Source organism: Cricetulus griseus, chromosome 3, assembly GCF_003668045.3.
Source record: "Cricetulus griseus strain 17A/GY chromosome 3, alternate assembly CriGri-PICRH-1.0, whole genome shotgun sequence".
Lineage (NCBI taxonomy): Eukaryota > Metazoa > Chordata > Mammalia > Rodentia > Cricetidae > Cricetulus > Cricetulus griseus.
In genome coordinates, this window is record NC_048596.1 from 155,175,149 (window position 1) to 155,194,924 (window position 19,776).

Genomic DNA, 19,776 nt, shown 5'->3' on the forward strand with positions numbered 1-19,776 from the left:
TATACTAATAATTCGTAACACGCCCCACATGGAGGGTCTGTGCTCACTGCCTCAGCAATGCCCGAGGACGGCGCCCAGGGGGAGCAGGCTGTCCCTTGAAAGGACCTCACCTTGCTTGGGGTGGGATGGTTATTTATGTATTTATTTTGAGACAGGTTTTCTGGCTGTCTTTGGACTCACTATGTAAACCAGGCTGGCCTCGAACTCACGAAACAGATCCACCTGCCTGTGTCTCCCAAATGCTGGGATTCAAGGTGTGCCCTATGGCTCCCAGCTGTAACTAATTTAAAAACTAAAAAACATAAACGATGTAACAGGTAGTCAAACCATTGTGTACTCTTCCAGGATTTTTAGGGGAAAGTTTTTCTAACATTGTAATCAAGGTGACATCCACGTGATCTACGTAACACTTTACTTTTTTGATGAACTCTGTGAGGAAGTTTGCTGACTTAAAAAACGGATCTCTAGCCTGTACCTGATTCTTATTCTGCGAACTCTAAAATGCTTTGGTGTGTGTTGCTTTTTAGAGATTTAGTAGCCCCCCAGCTGTTCGGGAATGTCACTCCTTGGAAAATATTACTAGATGCTTCATGAAGCAGAAATGCTGCTGTTACCAGTGCAGGGGGGAAACTGCCTTCGAGGCTGTGAAATTTCCACCTATGTTCAACATCCTTCTGAAATGGTTTAACCTGAATCCCATTGTTAAAAGACAGGCAGAAAAGTTCAAAACTGGTTTTATTTGGACTTCACATATGTCAGTGTCGTAAAAAGTAACAACCGGAAAAAAAAATGATTATATTTAAGGCATCAGCAATCCTGGGTAGCAGTTAAGAATTTTAAACATGAAGACATATTGACTTGAATTTCTCGAGGGTGATCTTTTAAGAGGATCATTTTGTTGTCAGTCCATGTACATTCAAGTAGGTCTGAGGTCATGAGATCTACAAATCGAAGAATGAGAGTGTGTGGAGACAGAAAAAGTAGGGCATTATGTTAAAAACATGTAATTTAAGTGGCAGCCTTAAGTGTTCTGTTAATCCTTTCACCATAAATTCGAAATGTTGAAAAAGAAAAAGTTGTTGGAGCAGCGGCTCAGCGATTAAGAACATATCTGCTGCTCTTGTAGAGAAGCCGGGATTGGGTCTAACCCACAAGGCAGTTCCTAACTCTAATTCCAGTTCCAAAAAAGCATTACCCTCATCTAGCCTTTGTGGACAGCAGGCACACATGTATAGCACATACTTAAAGACAACATAAAAAGTATTTTTGAAAGTTAATAATTGGGGAACCATCCTATCTAGCAATTATTTAATTAAACATTCACATAAAAGAAACAAAATTCATGATGTAGTTTTCTTATCTTACCTTAAATGCTGCACCATGACTAAGATCTGTGGGAAGGGCTTAGAAATGACCTCTTTATTATTTATTCGAGGTCCATATTTAACTCCTTACACTAAGGCCTGGGAATTCAACCAAAGTAATGTACATCGCCTGGTGGTCATGGCTCAGTGCTGTCTGTGGTGTGCTGTAGTAAGACTTATAGACTTGGTTATGGCTTTTTAAATACTCAGTTCAACAAATCTGAGTAGCTGCCGTGTTTCAGATACTGTACAGAGTCCTGTAACTTGATAGCAAAATCAAAGCATGCTCATGCCCTTTCATAGGATGGCATTGAATTTGTATGTAACCTACTGCCATCTTCAGCATGTTTAAAAAAACACAACGGGGAAGCTGATCAGGGGCGATCGATAAGCCCTGGAGAAAGGTCTTTATTCTGTCTATGGTAATCGCTACTATATTATTTAGACTGACTGTTTTCTTAATACGTAACTGTTTGGTGGCTCTTAAGCACTTCATTTCTCCATTAGCCCAAGTCAAATGATGGGTTACTATTATTTACCTTTAAATAAACACTTGGTCAGTACTTCTGAAGTTTAGCATTTTAAGGAACTGCATTGTAAATCATTTATGAGAAGTGCAAATATGTCTAGTTTCTATGCATGGAAAAGAATGTAGTCTCCATTTTATATTCAGGCCTCATCTTATGTGCAGTTACTTTATCCTAAAATTATTCATTTTTTTCTGGTCCAAAGGCATTTTTTTATGTTCAGGTTTATGAAATGGCAAAACTTTCCATCCAAGGTCATCCTTGTAACCTTTTAAGGATGCTGGGAGCCCAGTTCTGCCTCCCAGCAGGTGGCAGCAGATGAGTACTCTGTAAGGTGTGGTAACTGCATCCTGGTTTTCCGTCCTGGTTAAGGTATTGGCTGAGGAAGGCTGACCATTCTTACTGAGAAGGGCAAACAGAACACTCATGCTGCCTACCTGGGAGTTGGTGACAGATTCCTACCTGGTTTGGAGAATATACTTAAATTAGATAACTGAATTTTATTGTGTAGTTATGTTAGTATTTTTTTCCATTTCATTCTTTTTCCTTCAACTTTATTATGGCATTTTGTGTGGGACTTTTGCATCTGTATTTGTGAGTAATATCAGCCTGTGATTTTTTCTAATATTTGTCCGTTTTTCTGAGACCAATGCTGTCATTGTGCTTGTCTGGGCTTATATGAGATCGACACGTATTATCCTATTCAAGCCACCCTGTTGGAACAACATGCTATGACCATAGATGAACACACTATTCATAACCATTAATCAATTAATATCAACATTACCTCAACATTTATACAGTGTAGTTGAAGTATTCTTATAGACAAATATATTATTTTTAACGCTTTTATTAGAAAAACATGGAGAAAAAAATTAAAGCATCCAAGACAGGGCAAGCAAACTGGGGCATCGGACAAGTAAATGCACAGCCTATTTTTGTACAGTGCATAATTCTAGTAAAACTAATAGAAGAATAAGGATAAAGAGACAAATTAGTCATATCTGCAGGATTTGAGCACTTCTGTACAGGCATATGACATGAACCTTCAGTCAATTCCATGGCAGAGCATGGTTGTAATGGCTGGGACCATATTTGGTTGTCATAATCAGGCCATGCTATTAATGGAGTGGGTGAAGCCAGAGAAGCAGCTAAGCCTTCTGCCATGCACACACACGTCTTCCTCAACTTTATTGATCTCAAATATTAGTGGTCCTATGCTTGAGAATTCCTAGTTAAAACTGTAAGAGAAGAATATTACAAGTTAACTTAGACCAATAAAATCAGATAGCAATAAATATATTCATTCACAAACCAAAACTGGCTGAAGAAATAGAAATTTTGAATTAATTTTTAAATAATTTACAAAACAACTCTAGGTTTCACAGATGGTTTCACTGGTGAGATCTGTAAACATTTAAAGAACATGCGATGTCAGTCTTACATGAATTTGGAAAATAGGAAGGAATAATGACAGCATAATCTTATAAAATCTAAGATGTTAGAAAAACATCACCAAGTACCACGTAGAAACAGATACAGAATTCTTACACAAAATACTAGCAGATCATCACATCAAAATAGAAGACAAAAATACAACAGGCAAATGAGATTTATTCCAGAAAGTAACTTTCACCCAACATAAATAAATCAAAGGCCTGATGGCACAGGCTTGTAATTCCAGCTTCTCAGGAGGCTAAGGCACAATCACAAATTCATGGCCAGCTGAAGTCCAGTCAGGTACCTAGGGAGAGAGAGAGAGAGAAAGGCACTCTGGTTACAGTGAACACAATATCTGTATTTCTAACTCATAATGAAAACAACTGTAGAACTAAAAAAAAAGGAACTTTATTGCATAGTGATATCCATGAATGACCAGGGGCCACCAACATTATTCAACAGTCTGTCCTAGGACTAGCAATAAAACAAGGCTGTCTGCTTATACAATTTCTATTAAGCTCTATTCTAGGTTCTCCCAAGTCTTCCAAAGACAGATTAGAAAGCAAACTACTCACAGCTCAATGTAGACAAGGCTGAGCTACTTGTCACCGTAGTCTGTATGTACAGAACATCTCTTAATTCTGCTGGAATTAATGCTGCATCATAGGGTAGAAACTGTGTGTAAAAGTATTTCTACATGCTAGCAAGCAGCAGTTGGAACATGAAATTTTAAAACAGTAGCATAAATAGTTTTACATGCTTTTAATGAAAGAATCTATATTCTGAAACTACAAAGCTGCTAAAATGAAAATATTTAAGTAAAGTGATGAGCACATTTCAGATTGTTGGCCTCAGAAGTTCAGACTGACACTGAGGGCGTGTCCTCCTCTGCCAGTAGATACACATGGGGAAAAAGTGTGGGATTGCTAGTACCAGTTTCCAACCAATTGCACCAGCCTGGTTCTGCCCTGAGTCTGGAAACACCTGGAGTTGACTGTTTTACCTCTGATGGTGTCCCAAAAGTAAAATTACAGCATATTTAAAATTCACAAAGTTGTCCTTTTTTTTATTCCTTCCCACTGATGGCTGTAGTTGACAAAACAGAAAATCTGTTTCTTTTGATGAATTTAGTAAGTAGACAGAATGTAGATGACATTTGCCTGATGGCATAACAAAAATTCATTGAACAGTGCTGACTTTGGGGAAATTGCCATTTGCAAACTTCGATTCTAGTTGACAGGATGACTCATTGTGTTTATAGAGAGGCATGATTTCAAGGAGGAAGCCACTAGGATTTCCTCTGCTCACTAAATCTCTCTCATCCCATTATTCCAACAAAGTACTTGAAATTCATTCTTAAGGAAGAATTGCAACATCCAGCTTTGTGCTCACTGAATCTCTTCCAAGGATTTATGATTTATGATCTGGTTTAATAGATCTGTAAGAAGATTTGGGATTATGTTATTCCTCTCTGTGCTTATTGTTTTTACTGTCAATCATGCTTAATTTAGCAAGATTTCTTTTCAGATCTCACCTTTAAAAATATGAGTGTGCGTGTGTATGCATACATGCACCTGGAAACTTCAGAAGTCAGAAGAGGACATCAGATCCCACAGAACGGACTTGCAGACAGTTGTGAGCTACTACATAGATGCTGGAAATTGAAATAGGCCCTCTAGAAGAAATTTTACTTGGAATAGCGTTCTGAAGATCTTCCCATATTTCCTTCTCTTCTACAAAAAAGCATTTTTGAGCTGCTGTTTCAGTTTCTGTGTTTTGCACTATTCTAACTTATGCTAACTTCTAATCATTCTGAAAACAATTCTACTCTTTTGATTCAATTTTCTGCAATCTCTGGGGATGCCTTCTTTTCTGATGCCTCCTATTGTGAGTCTGAACATGAAGGAGAAACTAAGTGTGACTTCTTGTTTACGACTTCCCAGCTGAGGACTGAGTTATGGGATGGCCACCATACTAACAGTATCCTACTATTAACTGCTCCTTCCAGTATCCTGATGAAGTAGCTGCTACTAGAGTCCACATTTTATATAAGGAAGCTGCTGTCCATAGAGGTTAAGCAATGAACCAAAAGTGTGTGATGGTTATCAAGCCCAGGCTCATGTTGACTCCATTATCCCATACTTGATATTTATGACAACCCATTTGACTGTGGGTTTACTAAAGTATAACAGCTATTTTGATCCCCTAATCATGGGATTTCAACATGATCTTTCTATGAGATGTCACTGACTATAATGGTACCCAACTGGCAAATTTTCCAGTGTTGCTCAAAATTCCCAATGATGGTGCCAGTGAAATCCTCCATATGCAGTTATTGATACTAGGATCAGTCCTAAATATGTCAATAGGGGGTAATTAAAGTTTTTTTAAAACATAATGTAAAAAAGAGGATCCACAAAAGATTACAGGCTAAGGTATAGTTTTTAAATGTAAAGAGTGAAAAGATTACACTATAAAAGAGTTGAGTGACTGACTCATAGAAGTTAAAAATAAAAAGGTAAGAGATCAACCTTTGTATTTAGAAGGTATGTGGGACAGAGGTCAAAGACTTTCCACAGGAAGGAAAACAGAAGGAAGTGAATTAAATGACAGCAGGTGACTAAAAACAAAGTGAGACCAGCTGGATAGTGATGGAGTGCAGAGCCAGTAAGATTCCACAGTGAGCAAGGGGCAAAAGCTGATGGTAACAGACGCTGTGTTTTCCTTTTCCTACCAGGAAAATCATTGTTCCTGCAAAATCAAACTAGTCTACTGTGGAAGAAATGAACATTGCCTTTTTAGGGACAGACTGTGGAAACAAATCTTTACACATTGTGTTATGGTTTGGCAATATAATTGAATTACCATTTTGGATTAGCAGAATCAACATCTCAGGTTGCAAATGTGTATATTCCTTGGTTCTACCCCAGATTCACTGAATCAGAAACTCAGGGTCACATGTTGAGTATACTCAACCCAAAGCTCAAGATCCACTGGATACTAAGAAAATTCACTGAAGCTTTAGTGACATAAAATCATTGAAAATTACAGTCCAACATTAAAGCAACAACTCGGGAGTAATAGGAGTAATAGAATTTAAACACGATTCCCTGAATCCTTTTTGACAGTAGGTAATGTCTGTGACAAGACAGTGGGAAGTCTGAACATAAAATTACTCTTCACCCTGGGGGATGGCCTGGGAGTAAAGTCCTTACTGTGCCATTCGGACCTGAGTTTGGAGCCCCAGCACCCACAGAAAAGCCAGATACAGGTTAAGAGCACCTGTTGCACTTGCAGATCTGGGTTTGATTTCCAACACCCACATTTTGGTGCACAACCATAACTCTAGTTTCATGGGATCTGATGTCCTATTCTGACTTCTGTGGGCACCAAGTAGACTCATGGGCAGGTGAGCACACGTGTGCACGCGTGCATACACACACACACACACACACACACACACACACACACACACACACACGCATACGCATGCACGCACGCAAACCACCCATACATGCCATATGCATCTGTATGCATATTCCCTCTTGTTTATCTTACAGATGTTTCCAGTTTCCTATAAGACTATTTTGTGGCCAGGTGGTGGTGCACACCTCTAATCCCAGCACTTTGGAGGTAGAGGCAGGCAGATCTCTGAGTTTGAGGCCAGTCTGGTCTACAAAGCGACACAGAGAAACCCTGTCTTGAAAAAACAAAAATTTATTTTGCTTTTATATTTTAAAAAAGACCAACACAATGATTAAGAAAAGGAGGAAACAAGGAAGTAGAGTGGGGATAAGAGAAATTTAAATGGCCCCAGTTTGACCAAAAGAAATGGGAGTTCATACTTGATAGACTGCAGTTTGCCTCTTAGAAGCATGTTCTTCAATCAGTGGCTTGCAGATGGAGACCACTGAGAAGAATATGCCTTCAAAATACAACTGCAGCAGTGAGTGTCCAGTCCACTGATGCATCCACTTGAGACTCCTTGCTTCCTTAGATATCCCACAAAGTCCCCAGAAACCAGCCATGCATAGCTGAACACTATTGCAACCTCCCAGCATCAAGCAAAATGGTCCAAACTGATATAAATTGTATAAACAATTCAAAACATGTTACTTCACATCCATTGTCCCCTTTTCCCCTTTAGAACCCACACTTTCTTCCCCTGGATGGAATACTTGTTTGCACCTGTCTCCCAGTTTGTAAATCTGTTCTATGCCCAAATTAAAAAAAAGTTTTTATTTCAACTCAGTTTATGATTTCTTTGTAAATAGGAGAAAATAACAAACTTTCCAAAGTCCCATTTAGACATAATATTCTTACCTTCCCCCCCCCACACACACACCGTTTAAAATGTGTGATTGCTAGGAAAAATAACACAAGTGACAGGCCAAAGGAATCACAAACATGCCATCTTGATTCTTCCTGCATGGACACAGAACAGAAAACAATTTGTGTTCAGCATTGAAAGAATAATTTGAGTACATTGAAGTTTGCTAAATATATTAGGGGAAAGGTCTTTAAATTTAGATATGCTTAACTATCTTACTCTACCTGCTGAGCCATCTTACTGCCCCTTCGAGGAAGGGTTCTTATTTTACATTTTTGCTATTTGAATTAATAACACAGCTAATAAATGAAGCAACAGAGTTTTGTTTTCTACTTTTTTGTTTTTCAGGACAGGGTTTCTCTGTGTAGCCCTGACTGTCCTGGAACTCACTTTGTAGACTAGACCAGCCTCAAACTCATTGAGATCCCCCTGCCTTTGCCTCCTGAGTGCTGGAATTAAAGGCGTGTGCCACCAGTGCATGGCCAGATTAAAGTTTTAAAGTTTAATACCTACCTTCCTGCCAGCCTAACTACACTTATACTTTGATAAGATTATATCTTTTTTGACAAGTATCTGTAGAGTTGACATTACATCAGGGCACTAAAAACTGAGAGAATTGGAGCCAGCAAGACAGCTCAGCAGGTAAAAGTTCTTGCCTCTGAGTTTAAAGACCAAGCTCAGTCCCTGGAACCAACACTGGAAGAAAAGAACTGACACCTACAAGTTGTCCTCTTACACCCACATGTATGTAATTGTTGCAGAATATTTCTTTACATTGTGTGAAGATGTGTCACTGTGATTGGTTTAATAAGGAGCTGAATGGCCAGTAACTAGGCAGGAAGAGGTTGGGCGGAACTTCCAGGGACATGGATGACTCTGGGAAGAGGAAAGGCAGAGACGCCAGCAGACTTGGAGCAGGTTGGCCATATCATACTAAGAGGTAAGAGTGAGCCACATTGCAGAATGTAGATTAAAATCATGGGCTAATTATAAGAACTAGTTAGAAGCTGGGCATTGGTGGCACACGCCTCTAATCCCAGCACTCGGGAGGCAGAGGCAGGCAGATCTCTGAGTTCGAGGCCAGCCTGGTCTCCAGAGCAAGTGCCAGGACAGCTTCCAAAGCCACAGAGAAACCCTGTCTCGGGAAAAACAAAAAAAAAAAAAACAAAACAAAACTGGTTAGAAAAAAGCCTAAGGCAAGATCAAGCTTTCATAATAAGTCTCCATGTTAGCTGCAGGCTGGCAGTCCCAATGAGAAAGCACACTACATGCTATGGCACAATGTGCAGTTGCACATACGTTACTAAATTTAAAAATATTTTTAAATACTTAGCAAATATTTTTAAAATGTTCCAAACAGACCACATTTCTAGTCTCTAATAAAGATAAAAATACCAAATGAATAAGGGGTGGTGGTGATGGACCCATCATTTGGAAATGTAGGGTGTATGTGTGTGCACTGTGTGTGTGTGTGTGTGTGTGTGTGTGTGTGTGTGTGTATTACTGCATATCTTAAGACAACAAAAAATCAAAGTATAATTGTAGAATCTTGTGGGTGATAAAAGAATATGAAATAATAAACCTAATGGATGTGCACAGATATTTAAGTATTTCCATTGTATAAAAGAAATTGAATGAAATATTCAACTCAAAAATTAGAAAAATAACTTCTTCCTTAAAAAATTACCAGAAAAGAAATAATCTCTCCCCCTGCCAAGTTATAAGAAAAGTAAACATAGAAGTTCATGAATGAAGTCCAGGTGTGGTGACACAGCCTAGTGCTCCATGAGAGGTTCAGTGCAGGAGGGCCTGGTGCATGGGTCTGATGTATGTAACAGACTGTCTCAGAAGGAGAGCCACGAAAACATAGGAAACATGGTTACAAAGTAGACTTAGAGTTGTGCCTTTGCACAAACGATAATACAAAAGCACCTTGGAGAAAGCATGCACACCCTATTATTAGTATTTGAATGTATTTGAAATACCTTCAAATTCTTCTAGATAATTGAAGAGTGAGAAAGGGGGCAGAAATTGTATGATTTTTTTTCTTTATAAAGATTACCATTCTAACAATATGGCAGGCAGGCTAGCTTATTCAGACCAGCCCTCCCAAATGGGCTTGGGTGGGGAGCACAATTGAAAACTGATGGGTAGGTGGCTCATCAAACAAATTCTTTAAAGCAATAGGACCTAGCGAGGCAGTAAGGAGTTCCAACAAAGCCTGAATGGAAAAGGATGCCAAAGGTAAATTGCTGTTCTGGGAACATTTGCTGAGCCAGGTAGACCCTGGCTTTAGTCCTTGTGAAGGGTTGACAACAAATTATAGCCCAGGGCTAAAAAGATCCAAAAGGCAACTCTTCTCTCCCAAAGCCAAGTTCATGAGGGTGATTTGCTCTGGGTAAGGTTGAGCTGGGAGTGGCCCTGCCTTGCACCCAAGGGTAGTTGCCTCAGTTCCAGATAAAAAAGACTGGGAGATAAAATGTGTGTGTGCGTGACTGTATATGTGTGTGACTGTGCCTGTGTGTGTGACTGTATCTCTGTGTGTGTCTCTGTGTGTGACTGTGTATGTGAGTGTGTATCTGTGACTATGTGTATGTGTGTGACTGTGTGTGTGTGTGTGCATGTATATCTCTGTGTGTGTGTGTGTGTGTGTGTGTGTGTGTGTTTGTGTGTTACCAGAGATTGAACCCAGGCCTCACATGTGCTAAGCAAGTGCCCTACCACAGCTATGTGTATAGGCCACTGACAAACCTTAAATAGTATGTTCATTCAGGAGGTCAAACGCAAAGTAAATTAATAAACATCAATAATATTCCTTTAAAACAGCAAAATCGTTAGAAATCACAATAAAGTACGCCTAGTTTACAGACCAATAAACTCATGGGAATGGTGGTACCACATGCCATGGGGAAGGAAGCATTGCTTAATAAGCAGTCCGGGAAGATTGGTTCCTTAGGTGGGGAAGCAACAGTCCAGGCACCTTTGAAGCCGGGCTGTTGTCACTGTGCCTCCCTTTGGAGACCCTTGGTAAAAACAACAAAGAGGTCAGGTGATGATGTGTGCCTCTAATCCCAGCACTCTGCAGGCAGAGGCAAGAGGATCTCTGAGTTAGAGGCCAGCCTGGTCTACAGTGAATTCCAGGACAGCCAGCGCTACACAGAGAAACCCTGTCTCAAACAAAGGACAGACAATGTTAGTTGGAACTATCTCCCAATGTGCTGTTTTAGTTAAGTAGACAAAGATTTTGTTCGGATGGACAACTCTGCAAGTGTGAGGGGCATTTCTAAGGTCATTGCATTTGTTTCCTTGTTTCTGTGACTAAATACAAGAAGCAACTCAAGAGAAAAATGGATTACTTATGTTCACAGTTTCTCATGGAGGGGGAGACACAGTGGTAGGTGTCTGTGGTAGGTGGCTCCAGTGTGGAAACCAGAGTGGATAGAAAGTGGAACTGGGGTGGTAACTCTCAAACCCTTCCCCAAGTGACCATCTTCTTCCAGCAAGCTCCACCTCCTAAGGTTCCACAACATTTAGAAATAGCACCCCCAGCTGGGGACCAGGTGTAAAATCGTACCAATGTATGGGGGACATGCCTCATTCAAACAACAGTCATCAAAGCAAGGCTAACATCCCCACAGTCTCTTTCATAATAGTAGCACTAGTTGACAAAATCGACATAGATCCATACACCAAGAACATACTTATGGGATGTATGTAATCATGCATGCAACCATATTAATCTGTGTATAAAGTGGGAAAGCTACAAGTGTTTGTTTGGACTGCTCCTCACCTGTCTAGTGTGCTTTGGGGTGACAAGTGGAAGAAAAGCCTTAAATGTACTTTTTATGGAAGGATATGCACTTGAAGACATGAAGAAATGTATTTAACAAATACAGATGAAATTAGCATTTAAAAGCAACACCAGGGCAGGTTTGAGATGACTCAATAAGTAAAGGCAATTGCTCCCCAGCCTGGTGATGGAATTTCAATACTGGGACCGACATGGTAGGAAAAAAAAAAAAAACAAAACTAACTCTTAGAATTTGCACTCTGATCTCCATATGCAAATAAGTAAATGCAACAGTAATTAAAACTAATACAAATATGTAGTCTGTGTAGCCTTGTTTGTTGCTGGCCCCAATGAAGACAATTGTGAAGCATGATTAAGAGATAAGATCCAACCCAAGACAAACACTGAACGTGTGCATTGTGAGAGAACTGATTTCAGATCCCAGGATACTCATAACACCTCCTCTAGTCATAACAGCCTATGTTCAGGAGCATCAATAAAATGGCAAGCAAACTTTATCTTTAAGAATTTTCGAGTAAAAATACAGAGTCTAAATGAGGAGTTTCAGGTACTACAAAAACACAGGCTGTCTATGCAACATCTGGGATATGTTACTACTATATTTGTATTTTTTATCTGACATCAAATGTATCTAAGCGTCTTGTATTTGTTAGTGACGTAGTCTAAATGTAAATGCATTTGGAATTTCTAGAGCTCCGATGATTACAATCACCACAGTTATCTTAGGATAGTGGTTTATAATCTTGAACAAAGAGCTAAGATGTAAGAAGTAGAAGGGTATCAACATTTTTTTAATTGTTACATTTATAAACATTTTTGTATCAGTTTTGGGAGGTTATTGGACAGCTTCAGAAAGCAGCTTCTCTCCTTTTATCAGAAGTGGGGGGAGGAGGTCTCAGGGATCCAGCTCAGGTATCACCCCACAGTGATGGCTCAGAGCTTGCTGTGAAAGCATAAGGACATGAGTTCAGATCCTTAGTACCCAAGTAAAGCTGGGTATGGCTGTACATGCCAGCACCGGAGACAGGCAAGAGGATGCTGGGGACTTGCCTATGGCCAGCCTAGCCAGAATAGAGAGCTCTGGTTCTCAAAAATTGGCTGGAAAGTGACTGAAGAAGATATCCATCACCTGCCTCTGCCTCCTCCAGACACTAGTGGGCATAATAATTGCCACACTCTAACCCACTCTTTACCACGCTGTCCTAAGTAGACAGTGGACAAGGTAGCATGCAGGGCCTGTGACCACAACATGCTGTAGGCAGCCTGTGCTTTCAAAATGTGTTTCTTTGAAAATGTTCAGGCTGTTTTCAGGTGGAAAACCACCCCAAATTCAGACACAAAACTACACAAAAGCTTGTCCCTAAGCTAGGCAAAGAGCAATATGATATATTTTAAAAATAATATCTAATGATGGACTTTAATTTCAAAGAAGGCAGTACATTTTTTAAATATAGTAATAGTCCAAGCTGTTACCCTGAACAATAATTCAATATTTATCCAATTCTTTGTGCATCTTTGTTGAACTCAGTAACATCATTCAACCGCCTGTGATAAATACTCCTTGCTCCCTTTGTCTTGTTTTGCTTCTTTTCAATTTCACAAGAAAGGGGACAGGACTGGAGTGCTGGCTGTTTCTTGATTGATCCCAGGCACTGTTGTCAGCTTATGGAATAAATGAGAAATGCCTGTTGATTTAATTAAAAGAACCCCATTGGCTGTGCTCGCCTATTTTCCTTCTGATGCCCAAGCAAGAACATTTATAAAGAGATCAAACGCTGCACATTCCATTGTCCCAGATTTCTCTAGTCTGTCTTGACAGCTTTTGAGAGTGAGTCAATCTCTCAAAAATGGTTTATTGTAAGCCTTGCAAACCCAGTTCCTACCTGGTACTGTAAATCATTATTTTATCCCTAGGGAGAGCTGGTGAGATAGCTCTAAAATATCTCCTTCTTCCTTAACTCAAACAGCTGATAGGAAGAGGCCAGCTGTCTCCAGGGAATGCTGGCTGGCCTCCACCAAGGGATGCGGAGGAGAAATGCCCCACATCAGTGCAGACTCCGTTCCTGCTCCCAGACACAGCTCAGGGTAGACAACCTCTAGTAAAGACTCCTGCAGGCCCAATCACAGAGACTATTGAGAGTGATCAGAAAGTCCATGCACAGCTGTGTCAGTCATTCTACAGACAAATTACCACTAAGACCAAACTCCAGGAGAAGAGCAAGGTGTCGTGAGTGGCACGGGTTGTACATCTGTAACACCCACTTACCAGCCCATTCTACATCGACAGTATAAGTTTACAGGACTATAACCCTTTAAGCATGTGATTAAATAGTCAGGTGATATTGGGTAAGGGTATGTTTGTTTTTTTAAAGATTCACGTGTGTGTGTGTGTGTGCGTGTGTGTGTGTGCGTGTGTGTGTGTGTGTGTGTGTGTGTGTGTGTGTGTGTGTGGTGTGTGTGGTGTGTGTACCTGAAGTGGCTAGAAGAGGGAGCTAGATCCCCTGGAGCTGGAGTTAAAGTCAGTCATGAGCCTCCTGATGTAGGTCCTAGGATTCAAACTTGAGTCATCTAGAAAGGCAGCAAGTGCTCTTTTTTGTTTGTTTGTTTTTTGGGGACAGGGTATGCCTGGCTGTCCTGGAACTCCCTCTGTAGACCAGAAGAAGCTATGCCTAGGTGTTGGGATACTGCCTACCTGTCATTAGGAAAGAGTAGGTGGTAAATACTTACAGAGAGTTGTCCCTAAAAGTTCCAGGGTCAGACCACACTGCTTCCCTGCTTGCCTTTGACTTCTCAGCTTAAGCACACATCCTTTATTATCTTCCATAGCACTTCTTTTTCTTAGTTCTTACACAATTGGTGTTAATAGTTGGTGATTTATTGGTGTTTCTGAAGTTCATCACATACCCCTAAGGCAGAAGCTATATCTGGTTTGTATGTACTCTGTCTCAATAGCACCCTTCACCATGTGACCTTCATGTTAACCCGAGGTCTGTGGATGATGGTGTAGTACTTCAGAGGATAGGCAGCCACTCCGACATCCCCAAGTTCTTCCTGCAAGGATAGATGAGCATCTCTGTTACTCCCGGCTAGAGAGGGGGTAAAGGGGAAGTTGTGATTTCGTGCATGTCTGCTCTGTACACTGGAGTTTAAGACTGGCTTCTGTTTTGCAAGAATGCGGTCACCTACTTAATAATTACCATGTTCCCAAAAGACATTCAGCTCAGCTAAGAGCTAACGGTGTGCTTTCCTTAACTATTAAATTTTATGTGTTTAAATGCTATTATCTAATCTTACATTTTGCATTGTGTGTTATTCACACAATTCACAGCAATAAATCAGTGACTTAGAAGTTTGCAAGCCATGATGGAAATTAGAATATAAATAAGAAAACAATGTGAATGTGAACAGAGAACAGAAATCTGATGCAAATTTGGAATATGCAGCTGGATTCACTGGAATGAATACATGAAAACTGAATTGTACCAGAGTAGCCATCAAAATGCCTGGTATGTATTGCACTGGTGAAACTCTGTTAGAGTCTGGCAAGAAGCCACGGACCCTCTTGTTCTCAGAGTACCCAGGCCTTTCTGATAAGCCAATTGGACTTTTCCTGAACAATCACAAAATAATGCTTTCACACAGGAAGTTGATAAGTTGTGTCATTTAAAGGAAGAGAAGGACACAGAAACAAAAGCAAGATGATTCAAAATGGGCACCCCAAAACAAACACAGAAGTCCCAGTGTGACCAACGATGCTCAGGAGAGATGCTAATTAGATCTTGGACTCCCCTTGATCCAGATGGACTGCTGTACACAATGTGCGAGACCGTGTGTGTGTGTGCTGACACCGGGAAAGAGTCAGAGAAGGCGTTCTCGATCACCCTGTGCAGAAAGGTACGATACTCTGTGAAAGACAGTCAAATGCAAACTCCTCCCCCTGCCTCCTCTCTCTCCCTGCTTCATGCCCAGGGTCCATGAAAGAGAAGGCAGGCCCAGGGGAGCAATTTCTCTTCTCATTGTGACGTTTCTCGTCAAAGATCCTTAAATAAACTAAAAGTCTCACATACGCACTCCCCACAAAAGGAGAAGAAATGTATAAAAGAAAGGTGTTCGAGACTTCCAGCCAGTGTGCTGCCCCAGTTCCACACGGAGGAGCTTTACCGTGTAGATAGGATAGCAATTGGCTGTGAACCATGATGGGGCTCACGTGAAGGCAAGGCACCGACAGCAGCAGTAATGGGGCAACAAGCAGCAGTTTTCTGCTCAACAGAGCCCTTTTCCCAGTCATCCATGATTTTACCCCAGGAGAACAGCTTGTGAAAGAGCTCTGAGCTTGGTGGGGAAAGTGGACAGCAACCACATCTTCCTTCCTCCTTCCTTCCCTTCCTCCCTCCCTCTCTCCCTCCCTCCCTTTCCCCTTCCTCTCCCTCCCTCCCTTCCTCCCCGCCTCTCCCCTCCTTTCCTCCCTCCCCCTCCTTCCTCCTCCCTCCCTCCCTCCCTCCCTCCCTCCATCCCTCCCCTGTCTTGATCAGAGTGTAGACTTTGTCATTTTTCTGACTGTAGTTACTGGAATTTCTTATGAAAACAGAAGCATGGTATAACTATCTTAACAAGCTTGATTGCCATACTTTACTTTTTTTTTTTTCCGTTCACCAGAGAAACCAATGACAAGATGAGATATGGGTGTATTCACATTTTAAAAGAACACACCAGTAGAAGGAAATCCAGACAAAACTCTCACACTGGAAAAATACTTTGCAAAGCCAGGTGGAGACAGAGTGGAGTAGGGCTCTTTTGATTACCATCTCCAAGGGGAACACAGAACATCCCATGTATTTCCATTTATTTGTTTATTTATTTATTTGTGTGAGGGGTATGAACACCTGTACATGCATGGAGGCCAGAAGAGAGCATCGCGTGTGTCCCTCTCTATCACTCTCTGTCTTACTCCTTTGAGCCAGGGTCTCTCCATCAACCCGAGGCTCTTTGTGTTCTTGGTTAGGCTGGAAGCCAGCAAGCCCCAGCAAACTTCCAGCCCCTTGAATCTGGAGTATAAGTGTATCCAGACAGGGTTCTCATGATAGTACAACAAGCACTCTTAACTGCTGAGCCATCTTTCCTGCTATTCCATAACACAACAACAAAACAAAACAAAATAACCCCGAGGTCATGTTAGGACCATACATCTAGAGATGGCAGAGGTTTGGGACAAGCTTGCTAACACTGATGCTAATAACTGTGACTGTGACTTTCTATTTTTAGAGGCTACAGTATTAAAAAAGGAAAGACCCACGTGAGAGGTGACAGCCAGTCTGTGCCTCAACCACCTCATCTTTGACATTGTCACAAAAATTTTGGTGAAAGGTTACACATAGGATCTTGCTTTCCCTATAAGAAATTATTATAAGTTATGACTGTGATTATATTGATCACAATTATTGTGAACAAAAATGTTACATTTTAAATGAACATTGGGGAAATCATGATAAGTGAATTACATCAGGAACAAAAAGACAAATACATACTGCCTGATTCATTTTATATGAGGTGCTTAAATAGTAAGTTCATGGAGAAGGAAAGTAAAATAGAAGCTGCTAGAGTTAGTGGGTCCATTGTATCTTTTGGAATAATGTGAACATTTTTATGCTGGCAATGACAGTATGGACCTACCTATATACCACCAAAGCATATTCCTAAAAGTGGTTAAAACAATAAACTTCATTATGCATATTATACCACAGTAAAATTGTCTTATTACTGTTTTAAAATTATAACATGACCACATTTACATGTGCCCTAAACTGTTACTCTTGGGAGGGCGAAACCCCCAGGGGGAGGCTGGAAGCCAGCTCTGGACATTCTTGGTAGAGAGCATTGTTCCTGTAGAACGGAAAGGGGAGAGAGCAGATGGAAAAGCAGGAGGTGCCCTGACCCTGAAGTAGCCACTGAAGCTCCTCCATGCTGGCTGTGGACACTTGGGGGACACCTGCTGGTCCCCACAAGTTCTTACTTACATGTGGCCTTGCTACACACTGCTCTGTACAATGGACTTCCCTCCTGTTTGCATAGCCAGTGACAATGCCACACAAGGGCTCTCGTTCCCTCCTCACTGAGGAGAGTCCTATGACAGACTTGGCTGGGCTATAGAGAGAAACACATTTGTTGATATTTGGGGCACTGATTTATGTCGCACTTTACCTTAGTGAGTACCTTGACAGCCTGGTTGCAAAGTTCCTTGTTTAGGTAAGGTAGTCAAAACAAGACACCTTTGTAACTGAATGAGGACCATGGACCTTACAAGAAGATCACATTTCCTGTGGAACACAATTCCCACTGGGGGACTTTCTGGAATACATTTTAGATTGGCAAGGGGGGGCGGGGTAGAAGCCTTCCTATCAATGTTCCTTGGGGTGAATGCTAGGGATCCAAACCAGAGCCTTGTGCATGGCAGTAAGATCTCCACTCACGCTACTTTCCAATCCCATCTCCTACGTGTGAGCTGTTTAGTTCTCACTATGGGCAGGTGTTTGGGAAAACACAGTTTGGGGAGGGATGACTTGTAAGTGAAGGGACCAGCTCCCCTTTTGGCAGTCATAACAGCCAAACATGTGCTTGCCATAATCTTGCTTTGGTCACTTAGAGGTCAGATGCCTGTCTCGTGACAAGGAACCAATCAGAAGTTAGCTGGTGGCGCTATGCTTTATGCCCCTGGGTGTGCTTTACGGACAAGCGAACAGCAATGATGCACAAAGCATAGCAACCACCCTGGGAGGGCCTATGGGCTATAACAACCAGTTGGCCAATCAAAACAGGGCAAACCCTCCAAGCCTGGAGGCACACCAATCCTGAGCCTGTGCGTACCCTTAGACACTCCCCTTATGCTGCCCTATAAGATCTCTTGGGCTGTCTTTTGCTAGCCATCCGCCATGGCGGGTGGGTGAAAGACCCGAGCTAACATGGGGTTAGCTCGTTAAATTACAATAAAGCCTCGTGCAGTTTGCATCAAGCTCTCGAATCTGCCTGATGATTGGGATGACCACGAACGTGGCCTGGGACCCCGGATACCTGAGTTTTCTGGGGGGTCTAACATAAGAAATAACCATTTATATTGTTACCCACTAGTGTCTCATCATCTACTTTTCTGTGGTCTCTGCTAAGGTCAAGTGATCTAGAACAGTGAGACATACTTTTTATTATTCTGCAAGCAAAGAAACTTTGAAGAACATAGGCAACGAAGATCAACAAAGACTCATTCCTTACTTAGAGGCAGTCACCGTCAGCCACAATTGCTACCAATTCATCTCTCCTTTTGCTAAAACATTTGTAGACACCAGTGCCGCCTTTCAGTATGCATTATTTCAGCCTGATTTTTAAATTATCTGTCCCCACAAACTTCTCCCTATATTAACAGTGTAATTTGTTTGTTTCTGTTAAGCCCAAGTCTTGCTATGCAGCCCTGGCTGTCAGCCTGAAACTTGCTGTGTAGACCAGGATAGCTTTTAACTTGCAGCAATCCTATTATCTCTACCTCCCAATGCTAGGTTTACAGGCCTATGACACCATGCCTGGCCATGTAAGACCCTCAGAAAGCTGAGCTTCCAGAATCTTATCCCAGGACGGCGGCCACCCCAAACACAGAATGGAGGCGAAAGCTTGATGCAAACTGCATGAGGCTTCATTGTAGTTTAACGAGCTAACCCCATGTTAGCTCGGGTCTTTCACCCACCCGCCATGGCGGATGGCTAGCAAAAGACGGCTCCTACGGGCTCCCAAAAGATCTTATAGGGCAGCGTAAGGGGAGTGTCTAGGGGTACGCACAGGCTTATGCACAGGCTCACGATTGGTGTGCCTCCAGGCTTGGAGGGCTTGCCCTATGTTGATTGGTCAACTGGTTGTTATGGCTCATAGGCCCTCCCAGGGTGGTTGCTATGCTCTCTACGTCATTGTCGTGCACTTGTCCATAAAGCACACCCAGGGTCGTAAAGCATAGCGCCACCAGCTAACCTCTGATTGGCTCCCTGTCACGAGACAGGCATCTGACTTTCTAGTGTCTAGGTCAAGGTCATAGAAGCACATGTTCGGCTGTTATGGCTGCCAAAAGGGAAGCTGGTTCCTTCAGCCATAGTATTTTTAACGTTAAAATTTGTGTCTTTATAAGCAAACATCATTTTAATGTGCAGGTCTGCTCAGATTCACAGGTTCAGGAAATGTCTATTCACCCTGGTCCATGTTGCATGCAATGTTTCATGAGAGGATCTCATCAGTCCTTCCCATTCCTTCATGGCTTTATCTTTGCTAATTAGA